At 36.0% G+C, this 15675-nt stretch overlaps 1 protein-coding gene across 8 annotated transcripts in view; it reads left to right on the top strand.

Annotated features, from left to right (window-relative positions):
* Nucleotides 1–15675, top strand: part of NEBL (nebulette) — a 262410-nt gene that overhangs the window by 123487 nt on the left and 123248 nt on the right. For 6 of the 8 annotated variants that reach the window (XR_014579451.1, XR_014579453.1, XR_014579454.1 and 3 more), the window contains one exon: nt 426–526. The exons of the other annotated variants lie outside the window; for them this stretch is intronic. The gene's annotated coding sequence lies outside the window, so the exon portion shown is untranslated. The remainder of the gene's footprint in view (nt 1–425; nt 527–15675) is intronic. 8 annotated transcript variants of the gene reach the window in all.

Below are 15675 nucleotides of genomic sequence, written 5' to 3'. Positions count from 1 at the left end.
GGGAGGTGATGGAGGACAGGATTTCCCCCATAATTTGAATCAACTAAACAAGCATTTTCTGGAAAAAGACACAAGAGATGGGTACTGACTCAGATGTGATACAAATATATCTTAATATATCAACTAACGGGGAAGAAAAGATCATATTATCACTGTACTTGTGCACATCTGCACATCTGAAATTAGAAACTGGCCCTAACTGACATTGAGCCATAGCTCCACATTTGGAAGTTACTGGCACAGTTGTTCAACCTGTTTACTTGCTCAAACATAAGATGGTCTCTCAAATTGCCAAAACAGATTGTAGAGAAAATTGGCAGGAGGAGGTGTTAACAACAAGGCCTGAAGTTCCATTTGTAGGATTCACAGTGTACAGCCTGCAGATATTTGTCTCTAAGGGCTTTTTTCCTTCCATTGAATTCAAGTGAAGGAGAAGAACAGCATGAAAGGGAACAAGAAAAACTGACAGCAACATGAATGTCTACATTTCACAAAACCAGCCATGGCACATCAATGAAGAGACTGGGTAAGCATGTTAAATTGCATACAAAAAGAGCTTATTTTATTCTAGGCAATGCTGGTATATTCACTGCTTCTGAAGTGATTTACACTTTAATCTGACTGTCTTTATATTACCAAGCATGATTTTTTTTTTCATTTGGAAAATATGGATTTAATGATATATGACAACTTTATCTGCTAACACAAAAAGAATAGCACTTTCTGACTGGTTTATGAACTGCTGCATGCACGTAGCAGAAGTGTAAGGCTCAGTGTGCCATGATACTGATTGCCTTCTGCTCCCGTTGCCTCCTCTGACAGTTTAATGCAGCTCCAAGAGCTATTCATTATTGGGTGTGCTCTAGGCTTAATTCCACACAACTGCATTTCGAATGTGTAACTCATGGAATTAAGCAAATAACACTTGATTTCAACAGCATTTTTTTTTATGTTTGGAAGATAGGAAGTTGAATATGTCATTCCCATTGCTAATGTAAGTGTATCTCTGTAAGAAGATTCCTTCCGTACTCTGATGCAGTGAGCATACACGTGTAGAGTCATTTCCAAACTTGTCCCAGTTCTGGATTCCTCTTTTAGTCTTGCTTTGTATAGATACATACAAATACAGATTCTGAGAAGCCCTATGTTGTTTGGCTTTCTGGTATTTTTGTGTTGAAGTATTTTGAGTTTTTATTCTGAGTAAGCAGAAATATTTTTGCCTTTAATTGCAGAGTCCTAATAAATGCTTTTGAAATGATTTAGCAAAAGAATCCCATCAATTTTCGATGACTGAGTATTTTCTGTAGATTCTTATATAGCTTTTGCATACTGTACAGCTTTGAGAAATTTGTACAATGACTGAGCACATGCTTAAGAAATGATGAGTCTAAGGAAATGTAAGTAGTATTTTAGACAGAAATTGTGCTAAGCGAGCAGCTGGAGACCTTTGAGAATGAGTTTCAAACCTCAGTGTATGTTCAACTTAAAAAAGAAAAATCCTTCATTAATGGTCATTATTAAAATATTACACGGAAGTTAGGAAAACACAATGTTAAATTAGTACCCGTGTATGTGAATTCTTTACCTACTTTGTCAGTAAAATGTATTAAATTATATAATGGCATGCTGCTTTCTTCACTTCTTCCTACTTTGATCCCTATGTAGAATAATAGTCACCGTGCATTCAGCTTTGTAATATATTCTTTCATTTATTATATTTTTACTGTGTAGTATGATATTATGCACACCATAAAATGTTGCTGTAAAAACAACCAGTAACTTTCTTCTGGACTTTTCCTCAGAGCTTTTTTCTCACTTCTTTACTGTCTTGAATTTAATTATTTTCAGTGTGGTCTAAGAAAGGGAAAGGTGTTGGAATCCCCATTTATGCAGTCCTTATTTACACAAAAAACTAAACCACAGAAATAGAAATATTCATGCCTATCCACTAAATGGCACCAGGAGTAAACCTTTATCTTCTGTGTCAGCTGTCCATTAGAGGTAGGGGGAGGCACAGTGTTTGCTAGCAAATTTTACAGCCATTTGCTGGAGAGGAGCGTTGCACTGAGAATGCAGAGCACTGTGCTCCTTTTGCATCAGGGGCGACACTGACTTTTACTGTCCCCATAACCTTCTCAAGTTCTCACTGTTGGTCTCCCAGTTTTCTTAATTCCTGTGATATACATGACAATAACTCCCAACACATTGGAAGAAACGGTATTTTTTGGACTCTGAGATGCCATTTTGGACTGCCAGTTGCTCATTGCAATCATTGTGTAAGGATCTGTTGGTACAGTTGGAATTGAATAACATGGATGACTTTAACTACTGGAGATACTCTACTGAGCAGGTGGACTTTCATTTTGCTGCAGTGTATAACTCGGTCACATTAGGTCGTATTCTATGGGTGCAGATGGAAAGATGCATAACTCTTCAACAGAAAGAACTGAAAGATTTTACCATTGAGAAGCTGGAAAACAAAACCCTGCCCAGGAGAGGCAACTGCATTTGGAAAAACTTGCAGCATTAACACGTAGGGATTTATAATGGACATCAGTGAGTAGTTTGAGGTATTATATCCCATACTGCCTGTGATAGCATTAGATGTGCAAATTCAGAAGGGTGCATGGGTCAGTCCATTGAAATACTAAACTCAAATGTATAGTGAAGTTCACATACAAATATGTCCTACATCAGCAGGTTTCTAAAATGGAACTGGTGTCTGTCAGAGCTGAGTCTGTTTGGACTTGAATAGCTTGTGACCTTGGGACAATTTTTGCTGGGGAAGGCTCCCTTTCAGCAGCCCCACAGCGAGCAATGATAAGTGACCTCAAAAGAATCCTCACAAATGTGAGACTGAAACTGTCCTCAGAGATGTAAGGGGAAATATCTTAGGTTAAGTGGATCTCTGGTAGTCAAAGGAAGCAGATGTGACATGTATGTAGCTGCCTTTTAAATTCCATCTGGCTTTATTCTGTAGGCTCAGTTAGAAAACAAACCTCTTTGCTGTCTTTTTAATCAAATATGTTATGGGTAGCAATGCTTTATTATGCATTTTTTTTCTAGGATTTCACAAGTCTTATTAATAAGTTTATAGAAGAAATGACTATAAATATTATTTTCCTCTGTATTACTGCTTTCATATGAAATTAGGTGATTACAAATGCTGTAGTGCTTTTATGAATTTAAAATACATCTCAAAGTTTCAAAAAGTTTTCTGTGAAGTTCCACAGGGAATAGTATAGTCTTTCTGATTCTAATTTAAATAAATAAATTTGACAGAATGACTGTAACCTTGCTCACTATATTGACAATATAAAATGAGTTGTGTGGTGGAAGTAAAACAAGTCATCTAGAAAGATCCCTAAAGGCATGTATTTACTGTATTGTTTAAGTGGGTCAACTCATGCAAGAGAAATGAATGCTAATTGTAAACTGGTTGCAAAAATGTTGACTTCAAGTGAAATTGAATCAAATGATAACCTAAATATTTTGATAGAGAAGTCCTGACAAGTTTTTCTTTAGAAAACAGCAACAAAGGTAAGCATCATGGAGAGATAATTAAAACATGTTTGTGTTACATTAAAACAGTGTCATTCAACTTCAAAATCAAAGGCATTGTACTCATTTATGTCTCTGACACTAGTAAATTTTACATTGATCCTGTTAAGCCTGTATTTGGTTAAATGTGTGTTCGGATTGGTGGGATGCTTTACATGAGATACACTTTAATTTAGTAGAGAATGGTCTATTTCTCAATGATCAAAACATTCAGTCCAGTGTAGAAAAACACCTCTTGGGCTTTTTCTCATTGAAATAATAATAAAAAAGAAGTATCTATTTAGAAGATAGAAAAGAAAAAGATAAAATTTATTTCTTCCTTGTTTCATTTTCTATTTGTGATACAATGCTCAGATTAAATTGCAAAGCAAGACTTATATGAAAGACAAAAGTAGTTTATATAATCTTCAAATATATAGCATAGTGTTTCACGGACTTCATTTTAATCCATGGTAATTACAATATCTTGTCAACAAATGCATGTGCTATGGATGGAGAAGTAAAATCTTCAGTCAATATGTACTTACTAAAAACTCTGAACATCCTAATTGGAGGCTAAAACAGCTATGTAAACCTAAGCATAAAGTTGTCGGTTATGCTATTTTCACATTTTGCTGCAGTATTGACTGTAGTGCATGTGCTGCTTTGTGCTGTTGTTTATGGCATGAAAAAATATAAGCTGTAATGAAGACAACTATAAAAAGTGTTCTGTGGCAACTATTGTAAGCATCAATCTATCTGTCATCTGACTGACGGATTTGAGTCTCTCATTAAACACTATTGACTTCAAGACTTAGTCAACTTGGAAGGTTTTTGATATTTAAATATATGGCTTTTTCTCTTATGGTGCTAAGCAACTAAATAAAGATGATGCTTCCCTACCCCCAATTTTTTCATATGTCATTTGAATATATTCAAGTAATATCAAAATCACTCATTATTTTTAATGAGAATATATTTTTGAAGCCAGTGTTTTTTACATATAGTAAAAAGAAAATGAAAATAAAATCCCTTTTTATAGTAACTCAGTTTAGGAGCTAATTAAAATGAAGCTTTTAAAATGAAAAAAGAAATTAATTAACCAAGAAGATGAACACTGGGATTTAGCAACTGCAGAGATCCTTGAGTAATTAAGTACTTGTAAGGAAAAGATAATTTCTTATTTCTTTGTTTTCCTATATTGTCCATTACCTGCTTATCATTTCAGCTTTTAATTCTGTCTTATCTGATGCTTTTGTATTGTGCATCAGTTGCTAGGGCAGCATCTCAGGCAGTAAACCTCCTGCTGAAGAACAAGATGCTCTGCTTCTTCTAAAGCTAATACCATCTTTAATCTTGATCCTTGGAGATTTGAATGTCTCACCCCTGTAATGCTCATAGACTTCATTGACCTTGACAGCAGGGGTATCTGGTCCTCTGTGCCGCTCAGTTATTTTTTCTGCATGTTAACACATTATGTCTGTGATTTCCTTAGCTTGTCAGTAGTTACATTAGCTGTGACAAAGCCAGCACTGTAGAAAGTGCAATGATTAAACTTTTTAACCATTCTAATACAAGATGGGAAGTAGCAAAAGTTTACATGTGACACTTCTGCATATGTCTACAGAGATCTTAGAGGATAAGCGTTTACTTTTCCAAAAAGCAGATTAGGGTGACACAAGTATTGCTTTCTAACCCTTTCTGTTATATTCAAATAATGGTTTAGTTACAGAAATGTTTGTGTACTTTTTATTTGAAAAGTTATTTCCCTGGCTTGCACCAACGTACTTCCACTGTTAGCAACCACAATATTTTAATGAAAATCTGTAAGTATTTTTTTTCATAGCAGCCTTGAATTAATTTCTTTTTCTCCTGTCTTTCCTCATTTGGTAACTTAGTTACTCTGTTCAGACCTCCAGAAAGATGAGGTAAAAGGGGCAGATATTGAAAAATACCTGCAAATGGATGCAGTCTGAACCTCACTCCTGGTAGTGACTAAATACTGGACTTTAGGAAAGACCAGTATGAAGAAGATAACATTTGAGAGGTGATTATTTTGAACTGCAAAGGTGGTTGTCTTCAGCCTTTCTGAGCCTCACTCCTGCTGCCCCTGCTTTCTGTCTGCTAACCCTGTTCTTCACTAGGGAATGATGGTATAAATGGAAAAGATAACCTGTTTGGACAGTCCAGTCTTTTTCCAGCCCAGAGAAGGAGAAATGTTCTCCAGAATCATAAAATGGTTTGGGTTGGAAGGGACCTTAAAGGTCATCTAATTCCAATCCCCTTGCCTTGGACAGGGACAAAACTTCCATTAGACCAGGTTGCTCAAAGGTTGTGACCTACATTGCTGGGGTTAACTGATTTTTATAGAGTTTGGCATAACAGGGTACCTGTTACCAGTTCCAGAATACTGGCTGGGTAAGTGGCTGTGAAGGATAGTATGGCTGGTGAGAGTTTTGGTGCAGCATATTTGATATTTGGGAGAAAGGGGGGGATTGGCTTATGGGGAAATTGAAGAGTCTGCATCAGGTCAAGGTCTGGCTGTCTTCAGGGCTGTGCCTTAGTGTACCAATACTGAAAAGGAATCCTGCTCCTTTCTCTTTTCAGCCTGTGGGAGAAAGTCTCTCTATTTTCAGCCTCTCTGTTATAGACTAGAAAGTCTTACAGAGCCTTCAATGGAAAGTTTAGAAGAGATGGCTAAGATGCAAAGGTAACTTGGATATGACAGATTTTCCTTACCTATGTAGGTCTTACTGGTATTATTTTTTGTACAAAAACAGCTAATGTTTTAAGGTATTTGGTAACTAGCCAAGCCATAGTAAGATCTGAGGGGAGGTGAAGGGGGTATTAAAAAGTATCAAAAGCCTTCTGAAGTAGAGAATAACCACTGGTGTTCTTGCATGGCCATGGCAATTATCTGACCAGGTATTAGTTAGTCAAGAGTAAGACAGTTTTGACCACTAACATTTTAGCTTTGACTGCGGGTGTGGTTTTTAAGTGAATCTCCTAATTATTCCACCCACCACACTGTCCTTGGCATTGCAGGACTGTGTTGGAGCATAAAAAGTGTATTAATTTCAGATGAAACTAAACTGACTGATGTGCTCCAGCTACTAAAGTGTATCCAGTCCACTGGCCCAAACTAGAACTAGCTCGTAGCTACTCTCCCCTGCCATACAACATGGACTTTATGTACTCAGCACCAACTGTTTCGTTCTACAGATTTACTCCTGTTGTTCTGCAGTACTTGCTAATGGAAACATTGCTTATATTATCCTGGTTAGGAGCAAGTTGTCACTTCAAAGTTGCATTCCTTTGGGATTGGAGAGTTATACTAACTACAACAGCAGGTTTTAAGATTCAGAAAGTGGAAAGGTGGAAGGAGTGGATGCTGAAAATCAGATTGTTGCATGACCTCTCTTTGCCCTGTCAAGGGGTCACCGAGACTTGTCTGGACTGTGCAGTAAACTTGTAATTTATGTTTGTGGAGGATGTCAGGAGGAAGATTCATGTCTGGATGTGCAGGTGCTCCATTATGATTTAGAAAGACGCGGATTGATTAGGTGGTTATTGCCACATGCAAAATTAACCTGGTCAGAGACCCCTGACAGGAAGCTTGGTGCGTAATCAGTGAGACAGGCTGCAGCTGATAGAGCCTCACAATGTTACTGGTAGGTGACTAAGATAACTTGACTAGGATACCTTTGGGAGTAAATGTGTTGTTGATCACACAATCACATCTAATATGCCAGGCCTGAACTTTTAGGGATGACATGCTTCATGTATCAGATGTAGGAACTGACTTTTGCCATGATTTTGGGGTTTGGATCAGCAGAACATAGGCACACTGTGTGTACATGTATGTGGGTGTGATGCAGGTATCTGGAACTGCAGCTATTCTGGTTGTTTTTGCTTTGGGAGCAGCATATAAATATGTGCCAGATGTATAAATGAGACGTGGGAACAAGGTATATCCCACAGGTATAAACGAGACTTAGGATTTAGTTGGTAGGCTTGTTTCTGTAGGAGAAAGTATTTCTATGGTCCAGAATGACTTGAGGAACTTGGACAATCTGAGGAAATCTGCTCCATGTTAGTAATTTGTTTATATTTTGTAATATGACCTTTTCTGACACTGCCTCCAAATAAAGTGGGAGGGTTGGGACCTGAAACACACAGTCCTCCTCTGTTAAAGTAATAAAGCTGGCTGTTAAAATGTATCCTGTGTATCTGGCATTCATTCACTTTCATATCCTGTTCAGTGTTTGGTTTATTTTCTGAAGTGTACTGTACAGAAACTGGTCCATTTACTCAGTTCTATTTCTTATCAGTTTTCAAGGACTGGCCCAACAGAAGAGAGGGGTTTCAGGAAGAATTTCCTGTTTAATGAGCACTTTGACTCACTTCAGTTAGGAACATTGCACTGGAAGGGTCACTGAGTCAGGTCCTCAGCTGTCATCAGAATTGCCTCACAGAAATTGTCATACATGTTTTGAGCCTGATTTGGAAACCAGTGAGATTTTTGTTTTTTTGTGTCTAATCATGTGTTACCTTAGATGTTATTTGTTTGTTAGACAATTTCCCTTAGACATGATGTAATGCATGAGTCAACCTATGCTGGTTTGTGCTAAGACAGTGCAGTACATCCAGATTTGAGATGTCTGCTCTTTATTCCTAACCTTGCTGATGGTATTTCTTGTTACCTGTGGCAAGCTATATCACTTCCATTTCCCTTTCTACGTGATGGGGATAATGATACTGAGGGCCTTTGGAAAACTGTTTAAAGTTCTATTGAAGATGATAAAACAGCTGATTGGTGTGGCTTCTGGTTGTTATTTATATGTGCAAATTTTGTTAGTGGTAACTTGGGAACATAGGAGACAGTACAAGAGTGGGTGTCTTGAGTCATCAGCTCTAGTTCTCTCTCTTGTGGACAAGCATGTCATGTAAACTTCTTAACAGATGTGTCAAACTGCAAATCCATCTTTTCAGTACTTTTTATTCTTTTTGAAGGTTGTTTCATAACTTTCCCTACTAGAGTTTAAAAGCCTCATTCCAATTTGCATACTAAATTTCTTCATGGCAAGGCTACGTCTATTTGTATGCTAGAGTTGTCTTTTTGTTTGCATGGCGCATCTACCTCCCATGTATACGTAGAGAGAGCTGTCATTCTCAGACTTTGTTAAATGATGCTGAAGAAGTAGGCAGTCTTCATGTGCCCTTGCAAAAGTCTCCCTATTCCACAAAGTCCTGCCCTTGCCTATTCTTAATGGGAACTCAACTCTTTTGAGCACAGAGAACCAGAGTGTTTTTCACACTATTGTAAGTGAGATTTTAAAAATACCTTGGCCTGATTCATTTTAGAGTTGTATTTCCTTTTCTCCATAGCCATTCTGGTGTCCTACAGTCATTATGTGATTGATTCAGATATGCAAATACACCTCTTTCTGACTAGTAAACTTATATCTTGCAGTAGAAATTCTCTGAAGAGTATATTTTTGCTTTAAAATATTAAATCCCATCCTGTTACTCCAGACTTCAAACTCAGTCATTTTTTTTTCCTAGAGAATCATCTTTACTGCAGTACCTTGTTAATAAAATTATTTAATAAAATTGATCCCAGTAAGGCCCTTGAGGTACTTCCTCCTGGGAGTCTTTCAACCCTTTAGCATCGTTCTGCTATCAGCAAGGCTCACTGAATTATTGGTGAAATCAGGTATCTTCTACCTGTATCTGAATATGCAATTTTTAGATCAGTATTCATCTTTTCTAACTTAATATAAAAACCTTATTACTTTGTAGTTCTTCTCTGTGATTGCCATGCATGATTTGATAGATACTTTAATAGTCCTTATTATGAGAATTGTGATTTCAAACTGCCAGGGATTTATTCACTGCACTTGGATAGTCATTTACAGAGTCTTCCAATTTGGGCACACAAAAATCTGCATTTCAGTTCCATTTTAGGTTCATTAATTACCTTTCCAAACTTGATTAACCATACATTTTTTTTTCTTTTTTTCTTTTTTTCCCCTCCCATTATCATCATGCTTACTGAATATTGAAGAAGATTATTGTTTAATTTTGACTGAATTCTGTCTGTATTCTGTCTTCTGTCTGAAGAACATCTGCATTTCCTTTTGTATTTTCTTTTTATTTGAATGACTGGGGGAGTTTTCATTTTTTGCTTTTATATACCTAAAAAAAAAATCTAACTCACTTTTGTATCACTAACTTTGCCCCTTCACTCTCTAGTCTTTGAGATGCATTTTTTACCTTCTGTGCTTTTTCTTCTTCTAATCCAATTTGTTACTTCTAATATTGTTTTTGAAGTGGATATTGATGATGTTAGATGTGGAGCCTTTCTTTTGAGATATTTACTTTAGTTTGAATAGAGGTTCTAGAAAAGCTTTATTTTTAATGTCCAAAAGGAAACACTGAAGCTCATTCAAATTCAGATCAATATCTTATCCTTTCAGCTGATTTTACTATCCAAGTTTCTTAAGTTCTCACATGCTATTCATTTGGAAATATAAGCAAATGTAGTAGCTATCTGCTTTTGCTTTTTCCTTTCATTCAATTTAACTCAAACACCCTGGTAATTATTCAATACTTTGTTACTTCGTTGACATGCCTCTTTTTTTTTTTTTTTTCTCAGAATTGTCCTAAACTAATCCAAAAGAGTATTTTCTCTGTGCAGTATGAAAAAGTTGCATCTAAAATCTCTCTACTGCTACTATTTGTATTACTACTAGCATTTGTTCTCTAGGCTGCTTTTTTGATAATTAAAGTTCCCTTTAATGATTCCTTTCTTAGAACTGCATGCATCCAGTAATATTGAGATATTTTATAAATTTAATGGTCTAGTCTTGCCAGCTTGTGGTATTTAAATTTTATTTCTAAAGGCTAATCAATGTCTGCTTTCCTAAGTATCAGGTAAAAGCAACTTGCCAGGGTATTGATTTATAAAAGTATGTGACAATTATATGAGAATATCCATTTAATGTTATGGATGTGGTCACAGAATTGGAAGCCCAGTGAAAATAATGTTTGTCATATGTCTTTACATTTGGCTCTAGCCTTAGTATATCCCACCTTCGTGAAACCCTCCTGACTCTCACAGGGAAGTTGCTTTTTGTCCTTTCAACTCTATCCAAACTATGTAGATTGGATGTAGTATGATTTCTTCTCTGGAGGGAAGTTGTATAACTTCCTGGTGAGACCTGAGTTATGGACACCGTTGGACACTTTTGCCATTGATACACACTGATGTGCTTGTGACTGTCTTCCTCTTTTACCTGGGCTGGTCCATTCCTCTTTCACCTGGGCTGGTCCTCTGCCAGCTGAATATGTGGTGGCATTCTTCTTGGATTCTCTGTTAACATCTCAACGGGGTAGAGTATGTTTCTGAGGATGGAATTTATCTTGTTAGATTGTTATTTTCATTAAAATAAAAAAAGCCAGAAAATATAGAGGCACAGTTTCATTCTCGTATTGGTTTAGTGGAATGACAAATCTGCATACTTGTTCCAAAGACTTTAGTCATCAGGGTACAGGAAACCAAACCTTTTGGTAGGTCTTTGTGGCCAGCTCCAAGAGCTCTGCCAACAGATTGTTGCACAAAGGAAAATCCCTTAGCTTTTGTGCAAACCTAAAACTGAGGGGACATCTTGCCAGTCTTTGTTGTCTTACTTATTTTGTCATACATTGTAATCCACTGCTGGGCTGGGCCTAAGTTGTTTCATCTGTGTTTATTTTACAAACCATTTTTTTAGGGTCATATTAGGATTATGCTTCAGTGAACCAGTAGTAGTTTGAATCTGTGTGCCTTTGCTTGGTGCTAGAGGTATGATTTAGCACAGTATTTCTAAAATTTGCTACAGAATACTGCTAACATTTTTAGATTTTCAGAAGTTTTCTTGCCTTGAAACACAAGGACTGTTGCGCTTATATACTAAAGTATCAAGCCTGATGATGGAAAGCATGGTTCACTTTATTCAAATGATGTTATGGAAACTTCACTTGTCTCCATGCAGACATAGTTGTATTTGCTAAGCAAAGTTTATTTGTGTTAGAGTCATTGCTCTAAATGACCTTGGCCAATTTATAGTCCCGTGAAGATAATAGCTTTCTGAATGCAAATAATAAAGCCTGAACTGTGTAGGTGAATAAAGTAATGCTTTTCTGTGTTAAGATTAGTTTTCAAGTATGCTTTTTGGATGGTTTAATAATAAAATTGTACTAAAAGCTGTTTAATCTTTCTTATCAAGTGTTAATCTTGACGTCCTTATAGACATTCAGCAATATTTTGCTTTCATTTGGTCAATGTGATCCCTACCTAAGGTAATTGCTAATTTAAAAAAAAATGGTTTAGTTTTCCTTTTGTTTTAGTGATAGTTCTTTTTAAAGCCTGTGACCACAAGGCTAACAATAATCAGTCTTTTTTACTGTTTTCCTCTTCCTTGCTATTTTATTTTATTTTATTTTTTGAAAAAATGAAGGTTTGTAAAGACTCCTTAGTCTTTTTAACTGTATTTCTTTTTGGTATCCTGAAAGTCTTGTTCTTGCACAGAGTTTTGCCAACATCTCTGCTTTGTCTGTGCTTTCCCACACAGATACCTTCCACACTTCCCCCTCATACATCTGTAGCTTTGGCAGGTTGGTTAGAAATACTCTTGTCAGCACAAAGGAAATCAGGGATTTTTAAATACTCCTTTTTTTTTTTTTTTTCCTCTTTCCTAGATTTTCTGGATGACTTTTATTCATTAAATGTTGGAATTCTATTCTGAAAATGTTATGTTAGATAATAATGATGATAGTAATTCCCTTCTCCACTGCTTTGTGGGGACCCGCCTGACAGTGTTAAAAAGCAGCTTTAGTATGTTAATGTTACTGATAAAAGTACAAATAGCCAAGTTAGTGAAAAGCTGTGCTGTCTTGAAAAACAATTATAAACCCCTAAATCATCATTTAATTCCAGCAAGTTTTTTTTTAATGCAAAGTCTACAAGCAGGTCTTACGTGCATGAAGGGCAAAACATCACAGACAAATTTTCTTTTGCAGAGTGAGAGGAGAGTTCTGCTTTTAAGCTTTACTTTGAAAATGTGCTTTAATAATAAAAATGTTGATAACATCAGAAATTTCTGGGTAGTGAAAAATATGTGGTATATTTAAAAAAAACAACATTATCGTTCATTTTTGTCTATAATAGGCCCTCATGTCAATATTTGCATGCACAAATAACTTAGGTAATCTGTTAAGGTTATTAAGATGGGTGTAGGTAAGGTTGTGCAGAAAGGGCGTATGAACACAGCATCATTCATCAACTGTTCTGTAGTAATTATCTGTGTTTCCATCTGGCACTTTTACTGTTTTCTTAAAACAAAATGAGGTCACTCGATGTAGACTAGTCCTAGGTGAGAGGTATAAAGTATCTTACATTTTGCAAGTTTGTTTAAGAAAGTTCCATAGTAGCTTGTTACCTCTATTTTTTGGTGTCTAATACTAAGAAAACGTTTTAAGATTAATTTTAGAATACCAAAAAAAAATCTTAAAGATTAAGGAAATGTTCATTACGAAACTTTTTGGGTACTTGAAAGCTATATAGCTGGTTGGAAGCAGGTTTTAGTAGTCAACTTTAACCTATATTGGGACAGTTTCTAAATTTAACAGGTGAGAGCTTCTTAATCCAGTCCCTTAGTCAATATGGGTGACTTGTCAATAGGCTTTACTCTGATACAGCAGAAGAGTTAATTGGCAATTTAAACACTGATGGTTACTGTCAGTATCATCTGATTATACTTTTTATGTGTGAGCAGACCATGATGCCAAGTAGTGCTGTGTTTATATGGACCTTTAAAAGGCCCTATCACAAAGCTTAAAGCAATTAACTCATAAGTAGTATAAATGTAACCAAATTATAATAAAAATGTGCCATTCACAATCACGCTGATTAGTATCAGTCTTGGTTAGGAGGTGATATTCATAAAAGACCTTATAAAAGGGATAAGCAATGACAGAAACAAGTCTGTGATAACCGTAAGTTATTCCAGTAAGACAAGTGTAGAACGTGAATAATTGAAAAAACAAAAACAAAAACAAAAAAAAACCACACACACAAAAACCATGATAATAGTAAATAACCAAACAATGAAATGGAAAATGAGATTACAAGTGCATATAAATGCATATGTATAGTTTATGTGTATAAAATGATGTCCTCAGAACTAACCATTACTGGTCATGAGCTGTCTGTGAAGACATTGTCTCAGTGCTCTATAGCAGTCACAAAAGCAAATAAAGCATTAGAAATAAATAGGAAAACAATAGAAAACAAAAGGAAGAACTTCATTATACCTTCTGTCAAAATCCCTTGTTCACTCATAGTCTGAATAATTGTTTTGGCTCTGGCACCTTCAAACAAAACAAAACCAACCCAAAATAGGAAAGTCACCAAGTAAGATCAAATTCAATGAGAGGAATGAATGAGTCCAATCTTAATAAGATGTTTAAGAGTTTACAAAGGTGTTGTAGAAAAGTCTAAAAAATCATCATAGAGAAGGTAGACAAGGAGTGACTGCTCTCTCCTTGTCTTCAAATACAAGAAGTAGGAACAAAGGAAGCTAGTCAGAAGCACAAGCAAGACAAGCAAAAGGAGCTGTTTCTTTTTGGAAAGTATTAAATGATGGAATTTTTTACTAGAAAACCATGTGAGTGCAAAACTTTTAGATTAGTTCAAGGACAGGACAAGTGTTTAGAAAAAAAATCCACTGTGAAATGAGACAAACCACACTAGGCTCAGGAAATACATCAGACTGAAACCAGTTGGAATCAGGGATAGTGTAAGTGGGGGAAGTATCATGTATGTTTCCCCTGTCCTTACTGCTTCCTACTAATACCTGCAGCCATTCTTGGATAAAGCACACTAGGCCAGATGGACCTTTGGTCTGAGCCAGTACTAGAGACTCTTAAATTCTTAATATAGAAGCAGTGACAAAACATTCATGTAAAATCTTTTTATAAAAATATGTAATTTTAAAAAAATATATAAAAGATGGAAAGAAATTGATACTAAATGTAAGTTCCTATCTAAATAAGAAGCATATAGGAAGGCAAAAGAGTCCATTATAAATGGTGAACAGATTTAAAAATAACAAAGCTTTTAAAATAAAGGATCATTATAAGATGTAGTTTTTAGCTATAACCAAGATAACTTCTGCCAATGTAATCTCATTTCAAGGCAATGGAATGTGTTTTCTAATGTGATCCTTTCCAATTTATCTTTGCATTTTGCATGTTGAATTTGTAGTGGAAATCAGTAAGCTCTTACTTTAATTCAAAATTGAGACTTTTTTGAGTTACAGCTAGGAAATATAATAAGTTACAATGTATTTGGAATGAAGCAGAAGGATGTCTCCTTCCCAATTCCTCAAGGTATTTGAAGCTGGACCACCACATGACTGTTTGTTTAAAGAATATTTGTTGCCTATGATTAGCAAGGCGTATGTTAGATGGCTAACTGGCAGATTTCAAGATGGAGTTGTTATTAAAGAAGTATCTCAAGTGGGCATGCTTTTAGTGGTTTCCCCAGGGCTAATCCTTGGTCAACACTTGAAAATATTTTTATTAGTACTCTAGACAGTGAGATGAAATCTTTGCTGGTAAATGATGCAGATACACAGGAAGGTAACACAAGAAATAAACGGAAACATGGTAGTCTTTTAAGAAGTACCATTATAGAGTGATTTCAGATTCTGGGTTAAATGGTCAAAGCCTCAAAATACTCAAAATACATTTTCAATAGTCAAATGGAAAATAATAGGTTTGTGAAACTGGAAAGCAAATGATACATATCACAGGATAAAAGTTGATTTTGAAAACCAGAAAAAATTAGACTTCATGCTAGTTAATTACTTCTCTTATTGTAATACTGGGGCAAATGAGCTAGCGTGACCTTTGGAGGTACAGTGAGAACAATGCTGGGCAGAGGCAGGAGAAGGCATTTACCAGTGGCTGCACAGAGCTCCAACTGGTACTGTAATGTTGTGTCTGTGTGCTGAGATGGATTCAGAATGACCATGTTCCCCTTCTGTATTCCCCAGAATTCAAGGGAGGGCAACAGAAATGATCCTGGGG

This window comes from Anser anser (assembly GCF_964211835.1).
Source record: "Anser anser genome assembly, chromosome: 2".
Lineage (NCBI taxonomy): Eukaryota > Metazoa > Chordata > Aves > Anseriformes > Anatidae > Anser > Anser anser.
Note: the sequence above shows the minus strand (reverse complement) of the source record. Positions and strands in the feature narration are given on the sequence as shown.